The 16388-nt window shown below is 39.0% G+C and overlaps 1 pseudogene across 1 annotated transcript; it reads right to left on the reverse strand.

Moving 5' to 3' along the window:
* Nucleotides 1-12225: 12225 nt before the first annotated feature.
* LOC311608438 (V-type proton ATPase subunit d 1-like) lies at nt 12226-13194 on the reverse strand (annotated as a pseudogene). The gene has a single exon. The product of its transcript is annotated as a V-type proton ATPase subunit d 1-like (transcript).
* Nucleotides 13195-16388: the final 3194 nt, after the last annotated feature.

A 16388-nucleotide genomic window follows, 5' to 3' on the forward strand; every position in this document is an offset into this window, starting at 1 on the left:
CGCGCCACCACAGTACTGAGTCAAGGGTGAGGGACTGAGGATTTAACTCACACACACATACACACACTAAAACAGCGGGTCCTTTGTGCTAAGAAAGCAGCAACAGTGGCAGCAGCCTTTATTCAGCGTTCAAAGAGCCTTCTTATAGGCAGCAAAACAGGAATGCCACTCACAGGTGAAATTCCTCAAAAGGTGATTGCACACAGGAGGAAAAGTCCCGAGGAGGGGAGGAGTGCATTCTCAGAGGAGTAAACATAACTAGCTAACCAACATAAACACAGACACGGAAGCTGCTAAAAACAGGACATGAAACAGCAAGTCAGGCAGGCATCCCAGTCGGGCCTGGTTCCCACAGACAGCAGCAGCCAGGGCTGTCGAACTAACAGAGATGCACTACTCTCCACTATCAAATCTGGGCAATTTAAGGAAGCAAAACTTTTTCCCTTGGACATCTCTGTTACTGGACTGCTGCGTGACAATCCTAGCCACACTAAGGAGGATTGCCCCACCTCAGTGAGTCCCTTTGGAGGAGTACCCTCACAGAGCCGTTCACAGGTGGATCTCTTAGCTGATTACAGGTTGGCAACTAAGATGACACATCATTGATATATGTTACATTTTTTTCTTCTCACAGTTCTACTAATGTTAATGAACTTTAATCAAACAACTAAATGAGTATCATTTCTATTGTTCAAATAATAAGAAAAACTCTGTGGCATGTATTTGGAAAATAACAAGAGACTCATCTGAGTGAGCCTGCTTTGGATTTGTTGCTAAATTTTTGTTTTGTTTGCTAATTTGTGTCTGGTGGGGGAACTGAATTAATTAAATTGAGAGGGCAGGAGGTCCCTAAGCACACAGATATGCCAGGAAAATTTAATCACACAGGCTTATCTCTTCTAAGACAGGAGATCTTTACCTGTTTTCCTCTTGGAATGCTAGGAAAGGATGTAGTTTACAACCTTGTGAGCCTTTGCTATCTAGAGAGCCAGTCTCCACCCTTATCACGCCAGGATATTATGTTTGTTTATTCCAGATCCTTTCTCCGTAAATAGTGACCATTGTTTCTAAGTACATAAAATCCATCCTTATGAGAGATATCACTTGTACTTTACAACAGCCCACGTGACCTCTTTATCTTAGGGCCAGGCCAATCCTGATTCCCACAGCCATTATGAGTCCCTCACTCATTATCCCTAGATCCTTATCTTGAGCACTGTTTCTGAGTTAACAGAACCTATCTTTATTGGAAAAGCCATATAGACATTGTAAAGGGTTTCAATGTAAACATGCCTTAAGCTTTGTTGGACACATGTCTGAGTAATCAGAAAGCTTTTCTCCATAATTGTGCTGTGCTTAAATATGGCATTAATAACTGACCTGGGGTCAGACTCAAGTAGTTTGAACCAGTGACAGCTAAGTTGAACTGAGATTCAGTCTTGTCTCTTTGCAGATGGTTTTGCTGCCAACCAAGGAGACTGTAGGGACACTCCATGCCACCCCCCAAAATTAAAAATATAATCCTTTTTACTTAAAAACACATATGTCCTGCTTTCATTGACTCCAATTTCACACAAATGCATTATTAATCTGGGTAAATGCCCAACACAAGGTCTCATCACCTCTACCCAGTCACATTTTCTGATGCCCACGTAGGGAGACTCTAATGATGTTTGCTTTTGCTATTCAACTAAGACGTGCTCCCCACACATCCCAACATTATAGCAAGCTCTTGATCTGTGCTTTTCTTCAATGACAGGTTTTCCATAGTAAATGTTTGTCAGATACCCACAGTCTAAATAGTCAATTATTATCAAATGCTCACACAGAGCTGAACGTATCTGCATTGTCTTCAACATTGTATTTCTTCAATTTCTATGCATATCTCCCACAAGAAAATTAATCTGATTTTAATTTTAAAAATTGATTCATACTTCATGAACATGAACTTAACTAAGATAGTAAAATGTGTTACATACTATTTTCATTAAAGTTATCACAAAATTGTATTATTTAAACTCATCCATACACATATAAAATATACAATTGTGTCAACATCAACAAGTAAAATAAATACTATGGCACAGTTTTATATAGAAAGTAAGCATTGACTTAATGGCTACTTTTCACAGAATCATGTATTTATTCAGAATACACATGAATAGAATTTTGTTGTGTGCTGTATCTAGGGATGCATTTACAATGGACTTTAAGCATTTTGTAGGTAGGTTGGTAGAAATCTAAAACTTTGAAGTAAAATAAGTGTGCCCAAAGTTTCACAAGTATGAATTAAAAGAACCAGAAAATGAAACAAGAATAGTTAGATAATTCTTCCCTAAAAGGAAAATATAGGGATTTTGACCTCAGGGAAGAATGCACTACTTTATCCAACCTGTCTTTTCTTGATGACTAATGTCAGCAATTTTGTATATACAGTGGGAGATGGGTCTCAAAGGCTTTCTTTCTAAGAAAGGCAACACATCTCTTCTATCTTTCCAGAGAAAAGTGTGTCCTAATAGGATAAAGGCATTTTAAGTGTCCTGTTACTGAATAATTTACATAGATCAGAAAACAAATTACCTGATTAGTTTCTCTAGTAAATGAATTGCATTGTTATAATTTATTTCAGAAGATTCAGCTATTAATTTAGAAGATTTCTTGTCATATATTTCAAACTCCTTAGGTGGTCTCTAATGAAAAGAGGAATTGGAGTTAGAAGTTATAATCAAATTTTAAGAAAATCTGTTAATCTCTCTCTCTCTCTCTCTCTCTCTCTCTCTCTCTCTCTCTCTCACACACACACACACACACACACACACACACACACACACACACGCATGCACGCACACACACTCAAACTCATCTCTGGAGTTTTAAAGTAAAAATTAACTTCTATGTACACTGACTGCACTATACTCCACTTCTAAATAAACTGAGAAAAACTGAGAAAAACTGAAACAATAAAAAAATACTTTGGGGATAAATGTTAACAGCAAATTTAGATTTCTAGGCTTTCCAAAATACAAACTTACCTTTTCAAATGTATTTTGAGTTCTACTTCTAAATATCTCATGTCACTAATACTACATAATGAGATTTCTACATAAACATATACAAAATAATTAACACCTTGAGGGCACTGCCCCATCATAAAGGCAAATGAATAAAATTTGAGCCACAACAAATACCTGGCCCAACCCAAGACCCACCCCATGGAAGAGACTCCTGACATTGCTAATGGTATTCTGCTATGTTTGCCAACAGGAGTTTGTCAGAGTTGTCCTCTGAAAGGCTCCACTGAGCAGTGGCTCCAAACAGATAAAAAGACTCAGAGCCAATCCCTGGGAGAAGCATAGGAAGTCTAGTGGAAAACTCTGGGGCTCCCGGGAATGAAAAAGCCTAGAACTGACAAGAGCTCCACAAGAAGACCAACAGACAAATTAACTAGAGCCCAGAGGGGCCTATGAAGTCTAAAGCACCAACCTAGGACCTTGCCTAGAATGGACATTGGTCCTCTAGGGAGAAATAGTTGATGGGCAGTTCAGGCTTCATGTGGATCCACTAGAAAGGGTAGAAGGGACTATGTCTGACATGGACACTGTTGACTGCTTTTCAGTCACTTCCTGCTGACAGGACTGCCTTGCCAGGCCACAGGGGAAGAGGAAAAATTCAGTCCTGATGTAACTTGATGAGCTGGGGTGGGTCGCTAGGGCAGTTTTTCTTTTCAGTGGAATAGGGGAGGGGGTACAGGGGAGAGAGGATGGAACTGGGAGGAGAGTAGGGAGGGAGCTATGACCAGGATCTAAAGTGAATAAATAAATTAAAATTTAAAACTACAAAAATAAATAAATAAGCAAACAACTAAATAAAATGTGAACTGGCTTACTCACCTTTTTCTTTAAATAAAATTACTATCACCATTCCACTAGACCAGAGCAACGTAATTCTAATTTTAAATATTTATCCCTGTATTCACATATTAATTTTGCTCCCACCTATCACCAAAGAACCTTCTCTTTGCAATAAAGGGAGACCATTAAAGAAAACTACAACTGATCAAAATGCAGAGAACAACTGGTCATAGATTTCTCAGCCTCAAAAGATCCATGTCAAGAAACTGGTTGCACCTAAGTCTCAGGGGACTGCACTGAAGAAGGGACAGTGTTATGGCTATTCTCAGAGTCAGTTTTACTACATATAAAATGAACTACAATTCAGAAATGGAGTCACACCTGTGACCCAAGTCTTTCATTTATTAATTTTATTAATTTATTCAGATTACAACTCAATTGTTATCCCATCACTTGTATCCTCCCATTCCTCCCTCCTTGCCGCTTTCACTCTATTTCAAAATACTAGAAAAGCAAAAGAAAGTTTAAGTATCACTAAATAAAAACATATAAGTACATACACACACAAACATATACATGGAGAGAGACAGAACAATGAGAACACTGAGCTTTTTACCAGGGCTGTTACATTTTAGTGTTTTACTGATATGGGTATGTGTATAAAATAATAACATTTGAACACTTAAATCCATCAAGTGTATCAAGTAAAGGCCTAGGAAATCATATTCATTTTGGCATTTTTCACATTTAGCAAGATCTCTTGAATCAACACTATGTGATCAGTTACAGACAGAAGCCAAACATGAAAGAAACACTAGGAATGCTGTTTGCAAAGAAGAGTGATCAAGCAAGCCTTCTAGTCAGCCCTGCAAATATTGACTAATTTTAACATTGTTGTTTTAATAAATCCAAGACTCTGCTACAGCTGATTGTCTGTACTGTATTTGAAAGTGTATCGATCAGTTGACTTGAATTAATGAGGTGAGTTTCTTAGTTGGACCATCAGGATCAGGAAGTTGAATTGATGTCCAGGAAGAAGAGCTTCTCTTCTATTGACTACTTCATAAGCACTAATGAGATTTTATATAGAGGGAAATTTTGCTTCTTTCCCTGATAGAAATATTATGATTGCATAATATTGACTTTCCTTGATAATAAAATGTGACTAGATTGTTAAACATCATTTTAATAATTTGGGGTTTTTCTATGTAAATCATTGCAGACATTCTTAATTCTTTTAAAGATCTACAGTTTTCTAGCTACAATTTTCTACACAGGGCAGCTAGACCTCACTCAGATTTTAATCTTCACAAAAAAGATAGTTAAACCTGAACTAGAAAGACTATTGGGCTTCCAAACCTTTGGGGGCACCTCTGAAAACACATCTAAAACTGGATTAAATGTGTTCCTCTCTACTCTCAAGAATGTGATGCTTAAGAGACAAGAAGATTATTATGAAGAAATTAGACATCACATTTTGAAGACGAGCGATTCCTTAGGATTATTTTTAATCTGTGTCACTTTTGATTGCACACACATTTTCAAAAGCATCCACATGTTTCATCTCATTTGATATACCAATTTGAGGCAGGTGTTTCCTCCCCATCCATGTCTTATAAATAAAAGTATTGAATCTCAAGTAATTCTATACTTACTTTTAACGAAAGAGTTGATGGCAGACACAGAATTAGACACCATGTCTTTTATTCTTCCTTGAGTTGTTTATGATCTGCTCTACATCCTTTTCATCAGACTACAAATTGATTAGAATATTATTAACGTGCTCATTTGTATATGTGCAACATATGCAGTGTATTTATATGGTGCACTTAGAGGTAAATGTTGCTATTATCGTTTATTATTCCTAGCTTTTCTCTCCAGCCTATTGACTCTGAGTTCATGAGCTCAGGTTTCTTGTACCTAGCATGTCATTCGGGTATGATTTGAAATAAATATTTAGAAATACTCTTTTTTTTTTCATAAAGAAAGCTGCCATTACAGAGTAATGGAATGGAAAGTCTTTATTGGGTGATAAATGGGTCCGTGTAATTGTCTGCTTTATTTCTAGAACAGATATAGATAGATAGATAGATAGATAGATAGATAGATAGATACATACATACATACATAGATAGATACATAGATAGATACATAGATACATAGATACATAGATAGATACATAGATACATAGATAGATACATAGATACATAAAACTCTACTGTAAATCTGGTACTCAGAGTACTTTGTTGTTGTTTTTTTTTACACATTTTTATTGAAAATTAAAAATAATTCCTATTACATCTCATTTTCTATCCCATCCCATGCATCCTCCCATTCCTCCCTCCCTCCCACTTTCACCCCAATCCCCCTTCCCTATGACTGTGGCTGTGGGGGACCTCCTCCACCTGAATATGGTGCTAGGGTATCAAGTCTTTTCTTGGTAGTCCTCTATCCTTCTTCCGAGTGCCATTGGGCCTCCCCCACAAAGGGACATGGCCAAATATGGGGCACCAGAGATCCTGTGAAAGTCAGTCCCCAGTCTCCACTTAGCTGTGGAGAATGTTCTGTCCCTTGGCTAGATCTGGGTAGGGGTTTGATGATGACTGCCCGTTTTGTCCATGGTTGGTGCCTTAGATCAAGCAGAATCCCTGGGCTCAAGATGGCGGCGCCCAGCAAGCACTGTATCTGATCAACTGCACGGAGACCAGGGACTTGAATGAAGCCACAGACTGTTAAATCCAGAGAGCTTCAGGTGAGTTGGGTCCCGCACAGTGCAGACCACCGGCGGGCCTGGCCCCGAGTCAAGTACCAGTCCACGGAGGCCGTGAATCCACTCTCCGGTCGATCAGACGGAACCCACCTGCGGGCTGCAGCTGGTAGATAAAGCCGGAATTCAGAGTGCGGGTCAGATCGGTACAGGAGCCCCTGGCCGGGGGAAGTTACAGGGAATCAGGGGAAGGTCCCCTTGGTCCCATACATCCGCCACACGCAAATCTGCCGAGGACCCCACGCCGCGTGGAAACACAGGCAACGGGGTACACCTAGTTTGGAGAGAGCAGCGCCCGGCCGGCAGCGCAAAACTGCCCGCGTTGGAACAGAGTACTTTGTAAGTGTCCCTACAGCACAGGACAGAGTGATCCTTACTTATTGTCCATGTGGTTTTGAAAAGCTGATAGAGTTCTCACAGGCCTGGATTGATCTAATACTTCACAGTTACTTCCATTTATTAAACACTGAATAGCATGAAACCTTTCCTGGATCCCAGGGTACAGATTCCTCATTAACTCACCACACTGAGTTCTTTCTCAAAACAAAACAGCAGCCTCACGTGTCTCTGCTGAGCAGAAACAACAGTAACAGAACCCAAATGAACCAGCCTAAACCTTCATAGTCAATCAGTTACCCCAAGAGGAGCAGAAAGCTGTGCCAAGTAAGTTATAAGTTTAATTCTGTCACACACAGAGAAAAACTTACAGGAGCTTTAGCCAACCTATATGATTTCTGGATTCCGATGCATCACTGAACAAGACCGTTCTTACACAGAATGCAACATGTAAAAACTGCCAGGTATAGTGATATATGCCTGTAGTCCAAGGACTTGGATGTAGAGAGAGGAGAACAGCAAGTTGAAGGAAGGACAGCTTCAGTTACAGCGTGAGTCCCGGGCACACACGCAAAAAAGAAAGGAGGTATTTGGTGGGGGCAGAGTTTAAAATAGAGACAATGTATTTTCTCTAACAATAAAACTAAGAGAAATAACAAGCGTAGATTCCCACATTCAGGGGAACTTTGAGCCATTCTCTGGCTTTCAACACCAGGATTAAAATTTTGTCAATTGCCAATCACGCAAATGCCATATGTTAAATAGCAAAGTGACACTGCCATAGCGGAAGGACTCAAAAGTGTCCTCTATTTTTACACACAAGCCAAAGTCACATCACTGTTGAGAACTTGCTATATCACTTAATACATTTGCATTCCTTTACTTTCATGCTCAATAAAATTTTTTGAGTTCCTGCTTCACTCACAGATTCGTTGGGGGGCTGGGGGAATACTGAACAAAGCAAAGGTCTCCCTTCCTTGTTGCACAGGAAGCATTCTATGAGTCTTGTGCTCTATCTGTCCTCAAGGTGTGCTTACACAGAATACCACATCCATACAGGTTAAATACAAACAACTGTACGAGTCAATCAAAAGTGACGCACCTGATCGAAACCTTGTCTCTGATGGAAAAGTCCGTGTGTAGCTATAAATGGGATATTTGTATTGAAGAAAAACAGCAAGCCTGCCAAATAATGAGAGGTGACACAAAGAACACACATATGGAAGAGCAGATTTGTGGAGGTGTATTGCCTCAAGGGTTGGGGAGATGGCTTTGCGGATAATGTGTTTTATGTACAAGGACCCACATAAAGGCCAGACAGAGTGGCATCTGCGTTGTAGGGCAGAGAGGAACAGATCCAAGTACTTCCTGGTCAGCCAGGCTAACAGAGAGAGCAAACCCCACATTTCCTGAGAGATGGCATCTCAAAAAATAAAAGAGAAAACAACAGAAGAGTGCATCCAGTGCTGACCTGTGGCTTCCTCCATGTGTGCATGGATCACCTCAAGAATGCCAAGCTCTCTAGGACTCTGGGCCTCTTTGATAAAGAGTCATGGCCTCTTCTGCCATGTTTGTTTTCTGGTGATCTGAGGCACCCAGGCACTGCTCAGAGTTCTTTAGTCCTGGACACTGGCTTACCTTGCTTGACCATTCTCTGGCTAACACAAATGTGATCTGGGAATTTCTCTGTCGCTATCCTCTAATCCAGTTCAACTTTGTGAACTCTGTGCCTAATACATGAAGCTCAATAATTCTCTAATTCTAATTTCTTCAGAAAGAGGCTCACAAATGTTATTTTTTGCCTTTGCCATTCTTTATTATTCCTTTGATACAGGTTCTTTTACTTTTATTTCTAGATGTAAGCTACCCTCTTAGTCAATATGCTTCAAAACACAACCATTTTTATGGAGAAATGCATTTGCCCTAAACCCAGTGGTTTGTGGCCCTCCTCCTCCAGTTGCTTTCACATTCTTTAACTATTAGATTTGTTCTCAACAACAGCAAAAATAAACAGCTATGCAAACAACAGTCAAATGGGAGTCTTTCTATTTAGGGCATAAGCGTGGGATTTTTACCTTAATAAAATAATTTTTGTGGTAAGAAAGAGAAGTAGTACTCAGAATAAATGTATAAAACCATTGAAAAGTAACTGAAATTGTTACTCTAATACAAAAGGGGAGTGTTGTTCCTTTTTAACAGTTCAAAGAAAAACCTGCCTAAAGAGCTTCCTTTCTCATTATGATTTGATTTGACTTCATAACGCTCCTAGATTTGGTATCAAATGATGCAGGGATGATACTCCTTTTTTTGAGCTTTCCAGCTAATGAATTTGTTTTGAATTTCAGTTCATAGGGAATCTTCTCTACTCCCACTGAGGCAATCTTGCTGATCAGCAACATTTGGTGCAAATAGTAATCAGGCTTCAAAATTATGCAAAACATTCTCTATTTCTCAAAAAATTTTCACTGAATTATTTAAAACTCAGTGGTGGAAACAAGCACCAGCTGTGGTGTGAAGGGGGTGGGGACTTACGAGCCTCCACAAAGGATGTGGGAACTCAGTAAGTTTAATTCGTATTAGCTGCACACCCTTCCCCTGGCTGAACTCTGAAACCTAACTGGTAGCCTGCATCATTTACTCAGAGATTTTGTTGTTGTTGTTGTTGTTGTTGTTGTTCTTGTTTCCAATTAAAAGTTTATCATAGCATCTTGGCATATATCTAAAATGTGTAAGTGGTATTAAATAACTACAATTCATTCATATTGGTGGCTTTGACATAATGTTAACTGTATACTCTGTCACCAGATGAAATGTGTAGTGAAAGACATAACCTCAAATAGCACAAATCAAGGAGAAGCATCATTATCATCCCAAGAGACTGTCACTTTGTGTACGAACATACATGACTAATAAGGCCAATAAGAATAAAGTCGCAATAATGAAGAAGGGATAAAGGCAAAATTTAAAAAAAACAGAGAAATAAGATGAATTGTTCATTTCAGTATAATGAGTCCACACAAGACACAGCAGGGATTTGATAAAACCTTGCCTCACCACTATTGGACTATCATATTTCACAGAAATCATGCATAACAAAGTATAGTGATGGTTTAGGCATCAAGTTCATCAGGATTCTTACAAATCTATGAAGAAGAGTAGGAATGCATGCCGACCTGTCTACTATACTCTGTCTCCTCATCACCATCCTTTTTCTCCTTCTTCTCCTCTTCCTCCTCCTCCTTCTTTTTTTACTGAATTATGACCTTCAAAAAATTTGTCCAGTGTAGTTTCACAGAACAATATGTGATTTTTTTTGTGTGGATTGTTTTAAAAGCTTTCTTCCATTCAGATTATCCATTGAGGTCTCCACAAAATGATTTATTTGAATTGCCTATTTCTCCTAAGCTAGGAGATATGCTAAACTTAATTAAATTCAATTTTTTATCTAATTTTGATTATTTCCATTAAGAGTGTTTGATATTCTAAAATAATAATAATAATAATAATAATAATAATAATAATAATAATAATAATAATAATAAATGTATAAGACATGGTCCCTGTGTGGATGGAATTCAAGTTTTCTAGTTAATATGTGTGATTTACCAAATCATACACCTGCAAATTTTGACCTTGAAGCAATACCTATGTTGGTCATAAATTTAAGATGAATAAACAAACTTTATGAATTAAACTTCTGGGTAATATATATTAAAACAAACATGAGAGAATATATCTTTCTTTGTGATACATTAAGACTTTTGTCCATCTGTGCATAGATATAAACCTGTCCAAAAATATGATGAATATTTTCAAGAATATTTGTATATTGGTGACCAAAGGTAGAAATAAATAACCAAAACTGTGCTATTAATTACTTGAAAGGCAATCATTTCTCATGACCTGAAGATTACTTTCCACAGCATTCTGTTTTATAACTTCTATTCCTCAATGGAAATGAAAAGAAAAAAAATAAGTTGAGCAAAATTGAGAAAGAAAATTAGAAAGAGCTCAAGCATCTTGGACACCTTAAATGGAAAAATATGTGTAGAAAGGACAGTAAGACCTGGTAAGGAAGTCAACTTGAGACAGATACGAAAACCAGTAGGTTTGAGTTGAATGGGAACTTAATTGTCTCCATCCAAAGGAGCCAGTTAAGGAAATGAAAGCCCCTTACATGTATGTCCTTCTGTTTCCTGCAGCAGAAGGAAGCACTTCCATTGTATGTTGTTCCACAGAGTGTGTGTTTAGTTACATTCTAAGTAGTTTTGCCTGAAATAATATGGTTTTATTAAAAACACGAGCAGGAAACAAGCAGTGTTTATGTCTCAGATGAGGGTTGTCACAAACGTTTTGCACAATTTCACTCTACAACTTGTCTGCACTAAGTGCATGTGACATTCAAAACTGCCTGTGGGAAAGCATGAAATCAAAAAGAAATTAAACTAATTCCTGTGATAGAGGGACGCCTGAAGTCGACACTCAGTTTCAAATGAATGGCTTACTGTACTGATAAACAAAAAATTTAAATCTAAATCAAGAGTCATGTGGATTAAAAAAAAAAAAGAAAAAAGAAAAAGAAAATCACCAAACCTATAGTGTATTGTTTTCAGGTTACCAAAAGAAAGAAGTAGATTGGTCAAAAATTTAAAAAAAAAAGGAACATTGGATAAAATATGATAAAGTTTACATGTTATATATGTGTACAAATATTTTACTCATATAAGTTGGTATCACATCCTTTTTTTTTTCAGGGGTGGGTTTAAAGGGAGAAATTTTATTATCTCAGAGGGGCAGAGCTGAGGGAGAGGGCTGCAGAGCTACTTTTCCCATACCCCAAGAATACATGTCCTCTATCTTCCCACGGGCCATGGTTCTGTGGGTTGACCCACAGAGGGGAGAGGAGTCTCGTACTGCCCCAAGGGGCTTCCAGATTAGGGAGGGACAGGAAAGTGATACAAGTTTCTTAGACATGTCAAGTGTATACATGGGGTGGGGCTCTTTGCTCCGGAGGGGATCTTGGTCCATTCTCGATCAGGAAAGAGGTGCCTAACCTGATTTTTGGGCCCTACGAGCGATCTCAGAGAGAGTCATGGAAGTTGAGCAACCCACCCCAGGACAATGCGTGGCACCTAACCAGGTGAGATAAATGACCCATGGACTTCTCATAGCTTACAAAGACACACAGTACACATGGGAACCTGGGGTTAGAATGCTACAAGATAGGGATACAGTTATCAACCTTGATGCAATAGTGCTGGGTGACACACTCTACACAATGTTGTGATATTCCTGTTCCTTAAGTTTCCCAAAAGCATGAAAGAAACCAAATGGAACTGGTTCAGGAAGGGTAACCTGTTCAGCTTCACCTCATGCTCAAAGAATTGGTCTTGTCTCCAGGATTGCTACCTGCACCCTCCAAAAGCAGTTTGTATTCCACGTAGTAATCTGCTATATTATTGACCTTTTCGTAATCATCAGCCTGAGCCATCTGAGCTAAACCCTCAGGATAGAGTCAGCCACATCATGGGAAAAGCTTGGTAGGTCCTCCTTGGACAGCTGTGTGCCGAAAGAGGTGATGGTGATGATAAAGGCGTGGCGGTCTGCTTCAAACTCTAGGATAGGACACATGGCACCAGCTGTGGTTCTACCCAACAGAGTGGAGAACTTGTTGAAGCACTCTAGGTAGGCTTTGTAAAGCACGTTGTAGATTATCTCGATGTTCATCTCATCAAGGTCCTGCTCTGAGATGCAGTCATGGAAAAAAAAAAAAGCTGCCAGGAGCACGTCCACCACAATGGCATTGTAGAGACATCTGCAAGTGTCTGGGCGATGTTCACAACCTCTGCCTGCTCAAGCTGCTTAGTGGATGGCACTTGGGCACAATCTGGACGATTGAAGGTTGGTGCATCGTGCCTGGGAAGAGCAGGATCACACATTGTCATTCACGTAGTTCTCAGTAAGGAGGTCCAGGAAGCTGGCAAGCAGCTCATAGGCATGACTTCTCCTGTGGCAGAACCATCTTCTCCTTGAGCTGTCCGAGATGACGCTTCATTGGCCAGGAAGTTGCCTTAATCTGTACTCTGCAGGGGCAGCTTCAAGTCCCCCGGCTTCTCACACTGCGCCAGCTTGAAGTAGTCTACCCTCAACTTGACCGAGCATCCTGGCCTTCAGGTTGTGCACGTAACACTCCAAGCAGCCATTGTCCACGATCAAATAAAGCTCCGGGAAGAACCACATGCTGTCAGGGATGGCAGAACCAGAGATCCCCAAATGTTGTCCATGCATCTCGACTCCGAGATCTGGTATCACATCTTAATTTTACTGATCAACACTGAAGAGATTAGATAAGCTCCACTAAATTCCCTAACTACATACTAGAAAATTCTGAACACAGCTCAAAACTTAGTGTTTTAACTAAGGTTTTACATTATAATTGTATCAAGTCTCCCTCCCCCCTGCTCCATCCAAACCCTTTCACTTATCTTACTTTGCTCTTTCAAACTCACTTTGTCTTTTTCTTTAATTTTTGTTAATATGTATGTATATGCATACACATACTCGTGTGTGTGTGTGTGTGTGTGTGTGTGTGTGTGTGTGTGTTTGAGAGAGAGAGTATTCCTAAATATAACCTTCTCAGTCTATATGTTACTTGAATATATTGTTTTAAGGGCTGACTATTTGGTGTTTGTTAACCAATAGATGTGCTCTTTTCTAGGAAAGACTTTGCCCCTGCCCCTCTATCTTAGCATTCATTAGTTGCCTGTAGTTCTTTGTCTAAGGTTGATAACTATTGCACCCTCCTGCCTCTACCCACCCTCATCCATGTTATCATATTTATTGATGTTACCATTTTGTGCATTATGTTTATGCAGCCCTGTTCATACTTCTTGATGGGTGTGACTGCTGACAATTGTAGGAGATATAAACTATATGTCTTCTACATCTTTTTCAAGGACCCCTGAGACCTAGGTCTTATGTAGTAACTTTAGCAATAAAGACTTACCTTCCACCTCTAGAGAGCAACCAAAGTGAATTGTGTTTCCTTTTTTCTTCATTCTCCCCCCCCCCACTTTTTTGTTTATGTGTTTGTTTGTTGTTTGTTTGTTTTTCAGGACAGAGTTTCTCTGTGTAGCCCTGTCTGGAACTCCCTGTGGACCAGGCTGGCCTTAAACTCACAGAGATCTACCTGCCTCTGCCTCCCAAGTGCTGGGATTAAAGGCATGCATCACCGCTGCCAGGCTCCTTTCCCATTTTTTGAAGACCAATTTAAATACTATTTTCTCTCTATGTTTTTTTTTTTGCATAAATTTTACACTCGTGTAGTGCAGACGCTTGCAAAAACTGGTCAACTCAAATCCAATAGTTGCTCAATAAACTTGAATCTCTAAGGAGGCTTTGATTTAAAAAAAAAACTAATAAAAGAAGAGGTGGTCTGGAGAGCTGATGTCTGGGTATATGAATGACTTCTTCCCAGGTGCAGGCATATCTGGGTAAAACAGGCCAAAAATTCCAAGGCCAAAAACTTGGTCAACAATTTCTATGCAAAACCCCAAAGCCTTTCTATTTTTTTATTTTTTCCAAATTCTCATTCATCTGTCTCTCTCTAGGTTTTCATTTTCCATTTCCATTATATTTTTTTTGGTTCTTTCTTCCTTTACACTCATTTTGATATCTACCAGTTACTAAAATAATTAGACAGCCTCACATACTAGCACCTTAAATCATTTGTTTGCCACTGGTTTAATCACTGTCTTAGTTTGAGTTTTATTGCTGGGAAGAGACACCATGACCACATTAAAAAAGAACAGATTTAGTCCATTATCATTATGATGGGAAACACAACAGGGTGCAGGCAGACATGGTGCTGGAGAAGGAGCTAAGAGCTCTACATCTTGATCTGAAGGCAGCAGAAGACTGTGCCATACTGGGGGTAACTTGAGCATAAGAGATCTCAAAGCCCACCTTCACAGTGACACACTTCCTCCAATGAGGCCACATCTACTTCAACAAGCCTATGCTTTCTCATAATAGTGTTACTCCCTATGGACCAAGCATTCAAGCACATGAGTCTATGGGGGACAAACTATTCAAACTACCCTACTCATTCAGTCCTTTGATAACCAATTCAACAAATATTTTTATTTTTAATGTTATAGAATATGAGCTGTACACTCAAGATAAAAAATATACATGCTTAAAGAGTATATATTACAAAAATGTATACTCTTTCTTAAATACCTTCTGAAAGCATTTACTCTAACCTGAAGGGAAATGATAATGGAAGTTGTTGTGCAACTTGTTAATGTTATAAATAGAAATTCAGAGGCTTAATAAGATGATAAATTTATGGTATGGGTATGAGTTGAATGTTAACATGGTAAAAATTTTAACTGATCTTAAAGCTAAAATTGAACATTTTAAAATATAAATTTCATTTGTTGCTGTTTTTTAAATTTTTATTAATTTATTCTTGTTACATCTCAATGATTATCCCATCCCTTGTATCCTCCCATTTTTCCCTCCCTCCCATTTTCCCCTTAATCCCCTCCCCTATGACTGTTCCTGAGGGGGATTACCTCCCCCTGTGTATGCTCATAGGGTATCAAGTCTCTTCTTGGTAACCTACTATCCTTTCTCTGAGTGCCACCAGGTCTCCCCCTCCAGGCGACATGGTCAAATATGAGGCACCAGACTTTGTGTGAAAGTCATACCCTACTCTCCACTCAACTGTGGAGAATGTTCTGTCCATTGGCTAGATCTGGGTAGGGGTTTAAGGTTTACCGCCTGTATTGTCCTTGGCTGGTTCTATAGTTTGAGCTGGACCCCTGTGCCCAAATCTGTCTATCATAATATTCTACTTGTAGGTTTCTAGGACCCTCTTGATCCTTCTACTTTGCTATTCTCCCATGCTTCTCTCATCTAGAGTCCCAATAGGATGTCCTCCCCTCTGTCCCAGTTTCCTGGTAAGTGAAGGCTTTCGTGAGTTAAATATAAATTTCAGATAGGAACACAAACATAAGAAATTACAGAACGTTGACGAGCAATGGGATTTTAAAGCAGGGTGAGGCTATTGGTATCATTTTGGAAGTAGGAAATGGTTATGCTTAAAGTGTAGGTAAGAGCTAAATTAGGAGAATTTTACACATTGAGAAGATTTTTCCTTTTAAAATTGTCAAAAAACAGGTTTAAATATATATATATGCATATGTATACATATACTCAATGAAATTTAAAAGAAGAAAAATATAATCTGATATTGTACTCAAAAGACATGTTTGTGACAAGGTATAGGACACACTGGAGAAGAAAAAAGATGAAAGAAAAAAATCAGGAAGTGGTTACATCCAATTATATCAGGATGAGAATTTCAGCGACAGCAGAAGCCAAGTGGTGGATCAAAATGCCCCAAAGCAGAAGGAGTATATACATAA

The sequence above is a fragment of the Acomys minous genome, assembly GCF_964271855.1.
Source record: "Acomys minous genome assembly, chromosome: 11".
NCBI classification, from domain to species: domain Eukaryota; kingdom Metazoa; phylum Chordata; class Mammalia; order Rodentia; family Muridae; genus Acomys; species Acomys minous.